Source organism: Polypterus senegalus, chromosome 18 (assembly GCF_016835505.1).
Source record: "Polypterus senegalus isolate Bchr_013 chromosome 18, ASM1683550v1, whole genome shotgun sequence".
In the NCBI taxonomy this organism is placed as follows: Eukaryota; Metazoa; Chordata; class Cladistia; order Polypteriformes; family Polypteridae; genus Polypterus; species Polypterus senegalus.
The window spans coordinates 42557992-42572548 of NC_053171.1; the positions used below are offsets into that span (position 1 = coordinate 42557992).

Consider the following 14557-nt stretch of genomic DNA (forward strand, 5'->3'; position numbering starts at 1 on the left):
TTAAGAACCTCTGGTCAGTGGATACACTAGTCCTTAAGTCCCTCCTTCTTTGTGCTTCTTGTTGCCTTTGTTCATTGGACGTGTTGTCGTTTAGATGCTTAAAGCTGTACTTAACAAATCAGTTTTATTATTACACATAACCTTACATTACAAAACGGAAAAGCCCGCCTCTCGTCCCGGAAATCAACCCTAAAGGAAGTAGAAGAACTGTCTTAAGCATTATGGGTAGTGAAGTTCAGCCTCTGTGAAAGATACACATTTATGATATTAACAAATAAACTATGGCATTAAAGAACAAACTCGAAAGTAAATCTGCAAGCACACATATCAATTGTGAATAGAAACAATCACCACATAACCTAACAGTGCGATACGAGCCACCCGGCTATTTGGAATAAACCAAAAGCACCTCCCGTAGAAGGGGGGGTGAGTGGGACATTTGTTTCTTCTAATTGTTACTCTTTAGCAAAATGTATGCAAGCAGGTATCTAAACCAATAAAATCTGCATTTGTAATTAGCACACATTTAGTTTCCGGATGTATTCTGTTATAAAATATTTTTCTCGCTTTACCCTATTTGACTTGTCAAGTGTTATCTCTCTCCTTTACCGTCTCCACTTGAGCAAGTCTTTGTTGTGCGCCTGTAGTTGGAACTGCTCGAATGGGAGAAGCCGCGTGCGTTTTTTTTGCTTGGCTTTTATCAAAAGACAACATGTTTTAAAAAACATAAAAAGACTGGTGGCGTCACTGGGTATCTAACCTGGGTCAGAGGTGTATTTAAGATCCCCAGCGGGCCAACCGCTTTTGTAGTGTCAGAGCCTGACCGGAGAGTAAAGCCTGGGAGCTTCCTGTTGGTTGTTCCAGTCGTAGTGGTGCTCTGCTGCGAGCACCGGTGACCGGCAGTTACGGTATGTAGCTTTAATTTTTTTAACACGTCGATTAAGTACAAATACTAAGATTTTATCTGTAACATCCATGGCACGAAGTACTAAGGAACCTTCATAAAGCTGCTTTGCAAACACGTGTTCATACTGGAAGCCTGTGCATGAAAAGTGCTCGTTCCAGGAATACTTGCTTTACTCAGCTGATGTAACTCTTGCACATTTCATTTTGCCTAAAGGTGGGTCTGTGAAAGTGAGTACGTTAAGTTTTAGTGAGACTCGAGAGTTGGCTTGCTTATTTCATCAACCGCGTAGGTGACAGATAAGGAATGCAGTACTGTATGTGTGTTCCAAGTGGTTACTTTTTCTGTCAGACATTCTAATTTATGGGGTCTACAGTACGCTTTCCGACAAAGTGAGAATCAACTATCCAGAAATATGTCCGTCTTTAGTTCTGGGGTCTTGCCTTCCAGTAGCAGAAAGAAGGAGATTGTTTTTATCAGGCATCAGTGATGCTTCACGTCCAGTGCGTGCCATCCAGTTCAACATTCACCTTTAGCTAAAAGTCTAATTCTGCCACAACGCATTGCTTACCAGCTGCCATCGGACCTTTCACCATAGCCTCCTGGTTAAACAGTGTTTCGGTGCCGTTTTATTAGATTACTTTTGGTAGGTTAAGGGCGCATTTACCGTATTTGTTGTTTTGTTTACAGTTTCTGGGCTTGAGTGTATGCTGTGCAGTTTTATCTATAACTCTTGCTAATTTGTGTGGATCATGGTAACAGTAGAAAGTGTCTTCTTGAGATCTTTAAATAATGGTATATGGCAGGTATCTCCCTTTCACATTTACTTTATCTATAAGGCTTTTTTCCTGGAATGGATTAGAAACCAGTGTTGGGATAGTTTTGTACCAAGGAATATCAATTTATTTATAGGAGGCCATGGGACACATAATGTCAGTTATGCAGTTTAGAGTTCTAATGTGCAACTTATGATTAAAGACACCTCTTATCCTGGGAGAAAATCTCCAAAGACTTTTTGAACTCTTCTGTTCTGCAATGATTTCTCAGATTTCCAGTGACATGGCACGTCTGCCTGTCTTGCATAGGTTTAATTTTTATTGCTGTTCTTTTGGAATACATGGTGTGGCCTTGTTTCCTGTAGAATACATCCAGGACCTAAAATAATAATACATGTCAGATTCTCATTCACTGTTTGTATATCTTCAAGATATATATATGTATATGCTAGTATTTAGTTGATGGTAGCCATTTTGCTAGCCCTCTCTTCACTCATTTGGGTGTAGCCTAGAAATGGTCTACCAAGACTTTTTGGTCCTTTTTACAGGTTGGCAAGTGCTGCTCCTTTTATTTATATGATTATGCACTATTATAACTATAGGGAACTGTTTCATCTTGCATTTAATGGTTGGCTGTATTCCATAAAATGTGTTGCCTCCACATTTCCACAGGTTTTCCACAGCTAACATTGGCACAGCTGCAGAGATTTGGGTGTAAACATGCTGCAGACATGTGCTGACCACTGAGGATTAATTCTTCTTTTAGTCAACACATGAAGTTGTTGCTCACCAATCTCTTTCAGATGTTTGTTGCTTTTAAAATTCCATTGTAGATGACGACTATTTGTTTTTATTTTTTTATTATAACGAGGTCATGTTTAAGTGCAAAACATCAAATGAAGACTATAAGTGTTTCTTTAAACACTGTATATCCTTCAGTCCTGTGTTTTCTGTCTTTTACTAAGAATTTAAGTGTTAAGAAAGGAAAACACTTAGGCACCTTTTAGCTATTTTTTAATGGATTATTAGCATTAATTGTTTAATTGATACACATTACTTTTGAATAATTATTTGTAGTTGAATTTTTAATTAGAACAATGTTTATTTAAATGCACACGTTTTATAAAATTTGTCTTATGTTGTATAGATTTTTTTTTTTTCTCATGTTGCACAATCCTCTGTCATTACTGCTTGCAACTTTTTGGTTCAGTCAGGGTACGCTATTCCAACCAATTTGAAGTAAGCACTTGATTTCTTACTTTTAATTGACCTCATTGCTTAGTGAGTTGTCCTTTTTAATTCTCCTATTCTAAGAAATTGTGGAGTGTTTGTTTGCCAAAACTTTCAATTATTTCATTTTGTTTCCTTTGTCATTTTCCTTGTAATTCTCCTTTCTCTGTAGAGTTTGCTTTCTTAATTGTATCCAAATGCCGACAACACAGAATACAAAAGAAGAGCCATATTAACTTGTGTATGTGTAATATTTCTATTGCACTATTATATTAATGTTTACTTGTGTTCTATGTATTGTATTGACCCCCCCTTTTTTGACACCCACTTCATGCCCAACCTACATGAAAAGGGGTCTGTCTTTAAACAGCCTTTCCCAAGGTTTTGTTCCATTATTTATTTATTTATTTATGTATTTTTTTTGAGTTTTTTCTTGTCTTATAGAGCCAAGGCTGGGGGGGCTGTTAAAAGACAAGGCGTGTTAAAGCCTAGTGTACCACTCCTTGTGTGATTTTTTTTTTTTTTTTTTGGGCTATACAAAAATAAATTTTATTGTATCTCTGGACAGGTTACCCAACTATGCCCTGCAGTATCATGAGACTGAAAAACACCCACATGTCATCTGTAGTGACAGGCTGCCAGTGATTACAAATGGTTTACTGCTGGTTTACAGTGTAGCGTTTTTGACACTGCGGTTTGTTACAGCAACTGTTTTCTCCACCAGACTACCATTGACGAATCATAAAATATTTCAAATAGTCATGTTCAATCAACACCTTTAGACCAGAGATACCCATAAATGGGCAACAAGGAGGTGCAGTATTGTCGGTTATATTATGAAGCCAATAACGACTTAAAAAAAACATGAGTCTGTAGGTCTATCTAATGAATAGGCTTCATTTTCACGGTCCATGTCAACGTGTGACGACCAGTTCACATAGTCCTCGCTATTGCTTGATTCACGCTTGTTTCACCAAGAGTCTCATATTATTTTGACACTAGGTGGGCCCTTCTGGATGTTTTTTCTTCAGCGCTGCTCCATGTGGAAACTTCTTGTGCATTTGGCTGTACTGCCTTCTTTAGTGCATTTGGCTGTACTGCCTTCTTTACATCAGTGCTTCTCAACCTTTATGCTACCACGACCATGTTTTGTCTTTTTTAAATTTATTGACAGCTATTGCAAAGTGCCCCTTTGGTGAAAGAAGCATAATCGGAGGATCTCTCTTGGTGAAATGAGCTCACTGCACTCAGCACTGCTGAATTAGCTTAGATGACCCACCCTGACTCACTCTCTTACCAGTAATGGCAACTCTCGACTCACTGGTGGTGCAGCTGAGTGGTTGAGAAACCAGCTTGCTACCTTACATGTAACCAGTTTACAGATGCCTAGTCATCAACATTGGTTTGTGCAACTCCATACCGGCAGTTAAGTCTGCCAACTGGTGAGCTACATCAGAACCATAGAGTCTCGATTGCAGTGACCTGTACACTTTGAAACCGACATGTTGCCAATTTGACATACTGCCAGTTCCAAACGGAATTGTAAGTTTGGAACAATAACTTTTATTTATATGCTAGGCTGACCCGCCTTTTAAGTTGACCACTTCCTAAGGCAATTCAATATGTAGATCAATTAGATATTTTATACAAACTCATTAATTTGGTTATATTGCATTTGAGCGGTATTACTTTAATACTCGTAGTTTCTGTTATTTTTGTGATGAAATTTAAACTTTTTTTCTATATTGAGGTCGCCCTTTTGAACCCCCCTTATATTTACTATGCGGTGAGGCATTTGTACTCCATCAACATTAAATATTTCCAGAGACATAATTTTGTCTATTTTTCCAGCGCATTGCGCTCAAAAGCAAGGGAACGATTGGAGCACCAGAACTCTGCTCACATCATGTCGCTTCGTTACGCAAGCTGCAAGTAGTAAGTCTGTGATAAGTGGAATACTGCTACGCTTTCCACTCACGGGATGGAAGGACAATCCCGACCTCTTTTATATAGTAAGAAAGAAGAAGATACCGCACAGTCTGGAGTAGAAAATCATCTTTTACCTGGAAAAACGAAACTACAAACCCCATCGTGCATTGCAAAATGGATGGGGCGTGTGTGAAACTCCGCGCCTGCGTAGCACTCACGGGACGGAAGGACAATCCCGACCGCTTTTATATAGAAGGATCACATTTTCATACAAACAGTGTTGCTCTAAGTGCTTTACAAGACAACAAAACAAAAGTTATATGAAACGAAAAACAAATAAGATTAGCCAATAATATGAAAAAATTAGTAACAAAGAAAAAGTTAAGGTCAGATGGCCAAAAAAAAAAAAAACTCCAGTTAGGCTGGAGAAAAAAAAAAAATCAAATTCTGCAGGGGTTCTAAGACTAAAATGACCACCCATCCCCTTCTGGGCATTCTACTTAACATAATCAGTCCTCTTGATTTTCAGGCTTCACATGCTAGTATTTGATATCTTGTGGACAGCTGGGACACCCATCTTCAGTCCATGAATGCAGGGGGGCTGCATGGTGCTTTGATCAGGTGGTGGTGGCAGTACAGATCGCCACTACAATAGAACTGGAAAAGGCAGCAGAGAATAGTAGAGATTAGTACAGATTGTGGATCTCTGAAGAATATGATACATTTTTGCCCATATATTCCATCAGGAATACAAGTAAAATGTAGCTACAAAAAGCCACGTTAAATAATGGGATTTTAGCAGTTTTTAAAAATGTTCCACAGTGCTTGCCTGACAAATTTCTATCTGTAAAGAAATTTGGGTGCACAACAGCAAAAGGCCACCTCACCAGTTCTTTTAAGTTTAGCCCATGGAATTATAAGTAGACTTCCAATCAGAAGATCTAAGGTTACGACTTGGAGTGTAGGAGAATAGACATTCCAAAATACAGTAGTAGTAGTAGTTTAAAGTCCGTTCTGAGTGACATGAGTAACCAGTGTAACCACACTAAAACTGGTGAAATGTGCACAAGCTTTCTTTTTCTAGTTATGATTCCATCTGCTGCATTCTGCACTAATTAGAACTGATTGATGTCTTTTTTAGGTAGTCCTGTTAGGAGTACATTATTGTAATCTAGTCTCTCTATTATAAAAAAAATCCTGTAGAGAAACTGTAGGGCGACGAGACATGATCTTCACCTAAGATAACGGAAGACACTTAAAAGACCTGTGAGACTAGAGAGATTGGCCATGGAACGTCTTGTGGGGACCTTAAACATGAGACTTTGTGCCAAGGGGTTGACCCAGGACTGTCTTGCGATGACGTAGAACATGAGATTCTTGCAAGGCACGCCCTACTTAGAAATAAATAAGAACAAGGGCAACCAGCAAATGCACTCAAGTCGTATTTTGGCTTTGAGCACACACAGATCCAGGGCTCCCAGCACATATAAAGCGTATAAGGACAATACGTTATAAATGAAACGTAAACGACAAAGTGAAGAAGAAAGCTGTGCGGAGAAAAGAGACTCAAAAGCGTTGGAGAGACAAAAAGGAAAAAGAACAATCTAGGTGTAAATTTAGAAAATAAGGAAAGTAATTATCAGCCCGGAACAAGTGGAATTGGGGGGGAAAAAAGCACGTCCAATCGGGATGTTGGCGCTATACACAGGCAGAGCAGGTTAGAGATTATGAAAGCAGTGGAATTCGAAAGGCTCAAAAAAAAAAATATTTGGCGAGATACACATGTGGAAAAAGTTAAAGAATATGAAAGTAGGAAAATTAGAAAGTATAAAAAAAGAAAGTAAAGATCGCAGGAGCGCAAACAAATGAAAATTATTACTCGAAAAAAGGAAAATAATCACAACGGACCAGGTGTTATTGAAACAAAAGCATAGATAAAGCGAGGTCAGAAATAAAAGACAGAGTAGAAAACAAAGTAAAACGTCATAAAGAGGTTGAAAAACAAGGGGGCCAAACACATGCAGAGCAGGTTAGAGACAATGAAAACTGGAATTCAAAAGACTCAAAAAAAACTTAAAGCGCGAAACACATACAGAGCAAGCAACAGAATATGAAATCAGAAAAAAACGACAGTGTCAAAAAAAAGAAAGTAAACATTGCATTAACGCAAAGAAAGAGAAATTATTACTCAGAGAAATAATGAAAAGGCGAATAGAGATCGAATATATGGACATAGGTGATATGTCAGAAGTATGTGTAAATATTGTAAGACTTCGAAATTAAAGTCAAAAGAATTTCATAAACGGAGATTACCTCACATGCATTTATTGGTTACTTTGCAAAAAATTGATTAACTGCTGATGATGTAGATCATTTTGTCTGTGCTGAAATTCCAAACAGAGAAACCTATCCTGAATTATGGTATAAAGTCATTAAACACATGTCTCATTGACCTCATTAAAAAGATTCAGCACGTTGGGACTTGAAAGATTCAAAATGCTGTCTTTACAGAAAAAAAAAAAAAATCTTAAAAGTATGTATCCGGAAAAACAAAAACGGGGTTGGCGAGCGAAGCGAGCGGGGGGCAAAAGTGTGAACTAATTTTTCAGTGTCTTGTAAAGAAATAAGAGGTCTAATTTTTGCAATATTCTTTAACTCTTTGAGGGCTGAATTTTTTTTCCAAAAAACTTAAGTTTTTTGAAAAGCACACAATGCACTAGTTTCACACATAAATCAACATAAAACATATGTTGCTACGTGCTGTGGCTGCTGTTGGCACCTGTTCGGCATCTCTTGCAGCAGTGGCTGTACAGAGGTGGCTTAATGACAAGCAAGAATGCATGGCTCACTGGGTACCTCTCTGTCTTCGCACAACAGGTGGGCAACGGTGGCAGTCGCAGTGTGATGCAATCTGGTTTGTACCTCTCGTCATCACAAGTGGTGGTCCTCCTAGGCAAATGCTGCTGTAAGTGTATCATGTACGTGTTCTGCACCACGATCAGCTGAGGACCAATAGGCTGATGCTGGTACCTCACTTTCATTTTCGATATATATCTCCAGATCACATGCATCAAACTCAGACTTCGAAAAGTCAGAGTGCAATTCAGCGATAATACGTAAAACGTTCATGGAGTATTTTGCTTTGCACATATGCTTTACTCTCACCAGATGTTTGCTCTTAACTTCTCATGTACATGCAGGGAATCAAAGTCAAATAAACAAAGCTACATAACTTTCCTTCAAGCAAAGAGTTGAACTAAAAAGTAAGGGTGAGTTTTGTCACAATTTACAGCTGATTTCCATCCTCTACCCCGACAAAAGTCAACATCAGCCCTAAAAGAGTTAAGTGAAAAAATGCAAACCAAGTAATCTGGTTAATATGTGATTTAAAGTTTAGGATAGAGTCAATAATTACCCCTAAATTCTTTACATCTTGACTTTTAAGCCTAAAGGATCAAGTTTGTTTCTAATGCCCTTGCTATACCTATGTTTGCCAATCACTAAGATTTCTGTTTTTTGCTAATTTAGTTTGACAAAATTACTACTCCTCCGATCAGAAATACTGCTAGGATGGTAAGAGAGCCTAGAGTGTCGGGGTCATTGGGCACTATCAATAAATAAAGCTGTGCGTCATCTGCATAGCTGTGGTAGCTCAATTTGTGCTTTGAAAATATTCTGACCTAATGGAAACCTGTAGATTGCAAAAAGCAGTGGACCCAGAATAGATCTTTGTGTAGATCTTTTACAATATCATGGGTCTCCAAAGTACAGTCACTACAAGTAACAAAGAATTTGACTGAAACCAGTTTAAGTTGCTGCTAGAGAGGCCAACCCATTGTCTGCAATTTACAAGAATACTGTGGTATGGTGACAGTGTTGCACTCAAGCCTAAGACAACTAGAAAAGATATGCAGCCTCTGTCAGTATTAACCCACAAAACAATTACTGCTTTAACAGTGCAGTTTCTGAACTGTGATTTGTTCTAAAACCTGACTGAAATTTGGTAAGAATAGAATTTTTATTAACCTTTTAGCTACTTGATAACTGCCTTTCCTAGAATTTTACTTAAGAAAAGTGGATTAGAATTGTTCTGAAGTTGTCAAAAACAGAGGTTATTTTCCTTGAGCAGGGATTTAACAACTGTAGTCTTAAGACAGTCGCATTAGACCCCCATATCTAATGATGAGTTTACTATGTCAAGTACACTATCTATGAGCACATCGGAGACTTCTTTGAAAAAGCCTGTTAGAATGAAGTCAAGGAGGCAGATAGAGGGTTTCAGTTGAGAAATTTTTCTTCCAAATTTGGGTAGATTTATTCCAGTGAAAGAATTTGACATGATTAAAAGGGAATATTGTGATTCAATTGGATTCACTTTGAGGGAATGTACTATTTCTAATATTTCTTTTGTGTTTAAACAAATATTGCAAAAGCCTCACAAGTTTCACTAGTAGTTTTTAGGAGGCATTCCATTGAGTGAGCTGGATTTAGAAGACGATCAGTAGTTTTGAATAAAACTCTTGGATCACCAGCATTGTCATTTATATTTTCAGAGAAATAGGACTGCCTCTCAAGGCAGACTACGTTATTGTACTTCGTTATCTTAGCCTTCAATATTTCATAGTGGACCATCAGTTTATCTTTCTTTTTTTTCCATTTACGTTCAGCCCTCATGTTATGTTCTCTTTAAATCAGACACTGTTTGTGTCTTCCAAGGTATAATAGTACTGAAGGATGTATGCACATGACTGTACATGATTTCTTGCAGCCTCATATCATTTCATTTACTAGATGGCAGCAGAGTACGGCATCAAAAGTTATTTAGGCCCCACACCGTAAAATGGATCATTACACGTCACCCAGAGTCTGACTTGGGCTTAGCCGTATTTACACAGAATTACTAGCCTGAGTCATGCTCAGTGTTAACACCAAGCAAATTAATATGCAGACAAGTGGAAGTGGCAGTGCAGCAATTCCCTCCATTAGCATTCAATGTTTACACCCATGTCTGCCTTGCCCAGCGATAGTCATTAGCATTTGGATGAAATTAAGAAAGAAAGTCTGCAGAAAATACCAAACAATATGACCACTTACATCTATGGCAAAAAATACAAATATTTATGAATTTCTTAGAAATACAAGAACAACAATAATATTTATTTATATAGCATATTTTCATACAAATTTATGTAGCTCAAAGTGCTTTACATGATAAAGAAAAGATAAATAAAAGACAAAGTAAGAATTAAAATAAGACAACACTAATTAACATAGAATAAGAGTAAGGTCCGATGGCCAGGGAGGACAGAAAAAAACAAACCAAAAAACTCCAGATGGCTGGAGAGAAAAAAATAAAATCTGCAGGGGTTCCAGACCATGAGACCACTCAGCCCCCTCTGGGCATTCTACCTAACATAAATGAAACGGTCTTCTTTGTATTTAGGGTTTTCATGGAAGGACTTGATGAGGATGGTCATGTAGACTTCTGGCTTTTAAACCATCAATGTAGGAACATCACGGTGCTTTGATTAGGTGGTGGTGGCGCAGCTCGCCACCACAGAAAACTGGGAAAAGAAACAGAAGAGAGAGTAGGGGTTAGTACGGATTTTAGAGCCACCATGAATAGTTATTATAATGAATATACAGAGTATCAGGATTAAATTAAGGTGAAGTTATGAGAAAGCCATGTTAAAGTAATGTCTTTTCAGCAGTTTTTTTAAAGTTCTCTACTGTATCAGCCTGGCGAATTCCTATTGGCAGGCTATTCCAGATTTTAGGCGCATAACAGCAGAAGGCCGCCTCACCACTTCTTTTAAGTTTTGCTCTTGGAATTCTAAGCAGACACTCATTTGAAGATCTAAGGTTACGATTTGGAATATAGGGTGTCAGACATTCCGATATATAAGGTGGAGCAAGATTATTTAAGGCTTTATAAACCATAAGCAGAATTTTAAAGTCAATCCTGAATGACACAGGTAACCAGTGTAGTGACATCAAAACTGGAGAAATGTGCTTTCTTTTCCTAGTTAGGATTCTAGCAGCTGCATTCTGCACTAGTTGCAAACGATTTATGTCTTTTTTGGGTAGTCCTGAGAGGAGTGCGTTACAGTAATCTAGTCGACTGAAAACAAAAGCGTAAACTCGTTTCTCAGCATCTTTCAATGATATAAGAGGTCTAACTTTTGCTGTGTTTCTTAAGTGAAAAAATGCTGTCCTAGTGATCTGATTAATAATACTATTTAAAATTCAGGTTACAGTCAACAGTTACCCCTAAGTTCTTTGACTACATCTTGACTTTTAATCCTAATGCAACAAGTTTTATTTCTAATAATCTCATTGTCTCCAATAATGGGCACTAGAACAGTAGTGCATAAACATTAGTAGGAACAGTATATTATAAATAGTAAGGGACTGTGACCTCATTCTGTTTCTTGTCTTAATTTATTTTTTTTTTTGTCAAAAAAATTTTTGCAAGAAGCCTAAAGTTAAATAATAATAAAAATAATATAGATACGTATATGACAATACAGTAAGTATAATTAATATTGCCTTAGTGTAAAACTTTGTAACAATCTGTAATACACAATATCTGAAGAAGATATTTAGGAAAAATTTTCTGTTTTTTACCTCATGAAATCTTTCTATAAAATTTCAATATAGACAGCATTTCTTGTAAATATTCTGTCTGAGTTTGGCAAGAGTTTGCCTTGTTCAGGACCATCCACAACATTGACAACAACATCTGGAAAACTTCTAACTCTTGATAATACAACATATAACTGACCGTGGGTGAATACTGGTTCTGGCAAGTAAATGCCGACTTTTTCTAAGATTTACTCTTCTGAGTCTTTCTCTTTTAGCGTTTTTCTGACGCTCATTTTCTTTTTCTTCAATCGATCTATTTGCTCATATTTTTCTTTGTCTTTCAGTCTTTCTTTTGTTGATGTTTACTTGTTGAGCTGACCGTTCTTCCAGGAGATGTTGCTTATATAGGATTTGATTGTATGTGTCTTTTGTCCTACTTGACATGTCCTTTTTTTTGGGTGGCATGTTGTTAGTAGATACGTCCGTAATATTTTCTCTTACAGTAATACTGGCTTGTATGTGGCTGTAGTTTGCGTCAGTGTATTATGTGCCTTTAATTTTCTCTCGCAGTAATACTGGTTTGTATTTCAGTAAGTGATAGTAATACTGGCTTTGATGTCCGTAATATGACTTTCATTTTCTGTCACAACAGTGGGCAATCAGCAGAGTGTCCCCAGCAACTGCTATAAAATGTGGCGTGTAGCTGATAATCGTGCCCGTGGCGTCTCCCCAGCAAGTATTTTAGTCTGTGCTGGCGTCCAGCTGATTATTGTATGTGTGGTGTCTCCCCAGCAATGGATTTTATGTGTGCGGCCGCGACTACCCAATCAGCACTCTCCCCAACAATGATGTCCTTTATTTGCTTATCATGTGCTGCTGCGGCCAGGCCATTCACTGTGTGCCCAGCTTCCAGTGTGTGTGCATCCACGGTGCAGTGCGCATGGGCGGGGCATGGTGCGATGTGCGGCGCTGCCCCGCCCATGTGCACTTCACCAGAAGACACACACACACACGGACACCTGGATGCACACAGGGATTTTATTAAAGAGGATGTAAAAATGGCAGTTCAAAAATCCAATTTGTTATATAATTTTACTTGTTCTTCATTTCATTAATGAAATGTCAGCATGTTAACATGGTCTTGCCAAGACTTGCTTTTTTTTCTTCCTTTCTTGAAGGCTGTCTTTACTGCCAAGGAGAAGACTGCAGTAATCATTCATATGCAGGACTAAAGAACAAACAGAAATCAAATGTTTGTCTTGCAGAATCATCTTGAAAAAAGAAAACATGAATACACAAACAGTCATACTGTAGTGCAGAGAGAAAATCGGGCTGTGATTAACACACACAAATGAGTGTGAGATAGACTATAACAACAGACACACGGTATCTGCTACTACACAAGAGTTGATTGCATCCTTTCATGTATCTTGCCTTACATCGGATCATGTGAGATGTTCACCTGTGATTTCAGCACCACTAACACTTAATGAAATTGAGGCCATCACAAATCTGAGATCCACAGGATACTGGATTCTAGTAAGAGGCATCCAGAGTTGAATACCTTGTTCATTGGTGGGGGTATGGTCCTGAGGAGCAATCATGCATACATTTATGAACAATGCTGCATATCCTCTCTCTGACACACTAACACTGAGGACTTGCAGCCAATGAATCATTCAGCAGAAGTGTGTCAGGAAATGCTAATGTGGCTCCTTTATACCAACTGCAATATACCTGCATTATGCTCACTGTGACTATGACTGCCAAGTTAGGTTTTTTCTTTCTTTTTAAGTTTTCTCCTTTTTAGTTATTCTGGTGTGTATTCAGCCCAGTGTATGTATATCCGGCTAGCTAGCTGTTTATTTAATGAGCTTCTGTAAACAGTCAAATTTCCGCTAGGGGCCAATGAAGTTTGTTGTACCTATCTGTGTGAGATGTGCATACCTCACACCTTCTGGCTACTTTCCATCTGTGTTTTTCCTTCAAAATGTGTGGTTCTATCCCAAGTACATGCCTTAAAGGGAATGTTATGTAATATTAAGCACTGTTTATGTGTATTTTGTTCTACTGTATGGTTTTTCAACTCAAGAACTGTTGTCATAGATTTTCTTTTCTTCTCAGAGGCTGTCTTTACTGCCCAGGAGAACACACACTGAAGTTTGCTGCAGTAGTCATTTAGCTACACTATTAATCAACAAAACATTCCAAATATTTGTCTTGTAGAATGGATTTAAAAAAAGAAAACATGATATATCAAGCAGTTGCACTATATCACAGAGAGAAAAATTAAACTTTTTACCATATTCAAAGCCAAGTGCAAGTCAGGCACTCGGTGTCCATTATTCAATAAGGACTGATTGCATAGAGGCAGGTTTTAAATCAAGCAATGGTGCAAGATATTTTTCCTGCTTTCAAAACATTTTTACTTGAAGCTGATGTTCTTGTCCCAGGTGTAATTTAATTTTTGATGAAGGTGAGGTACTTCCAGGAATCAAACATTGAGCAGAATAGTGTATCCTCTAACAGGGAAATCTCTGGGCACTGATGTTGTATGCACCAGCAGTTGACAATAATTTAGCTAAGTGGGAATATTTCATGACCTTTGCCACTCAATTACATTGTTTTATTCAGAAAGATCCTAAAATGATTTGTGTATGTATGTCTATGTGTGTGTGTGTATATATATATATATATATATATATATATATATATATATATATATATATATATATATATATATATATATATGTGTGTATGTGTATGTATGTATGTATGTATATATATGTATATATATGTACAGTGGAGGAAATAATTATTTGACCCCTCACTGATTTTGTAAGTTTGTCCAATGACAAAGAAATGAAAAGTCTCAGAACAGTATCATTTCAATGGTAGGTTTATTTCAACAGTGGCAGATTGCACATCAAAAGGAAAATCAAAAATAACTTTAAATAAAAGATAGAAATTGATTTGCATTTCATTGAGGGAAATAAGTGTTTGAACCCCTACCAACCATTAAGAGTTCTGGCTCCCACAGAGTGGTTAGACACTTCTACTCAATTAGTCACCCTCATTAAGGACACCTGTCTTAACTAGTCACCTGTATAAAAGACACCTGTCCACAGAATCA

The 14557-nt window shown here is 37.6% G+C and overlaps 1 protein-coding gene across 1 annotated transcript in view; it reads left to right on the plus strand.

Annotated features, from left to right (window-relative positions):
• Window positions 1–605: 605 nt before the first annotated feature.
• Window positions 606–14557, plus strand: part of brf1b (BRF1 RNA polymerase III transcription initiation factor subunit b) — a 319216-nt gene continuing 305264 nt past the window's right edge. Inside the window, exon 1 of the mRNA XM_039741834.1 lies at window positions 606–908. The gene's annotated coding sequence lies outside the window, so the exon portion shown is untranslated. The remainder of the gene's footprint in view (window positions 909–14557) is intronic.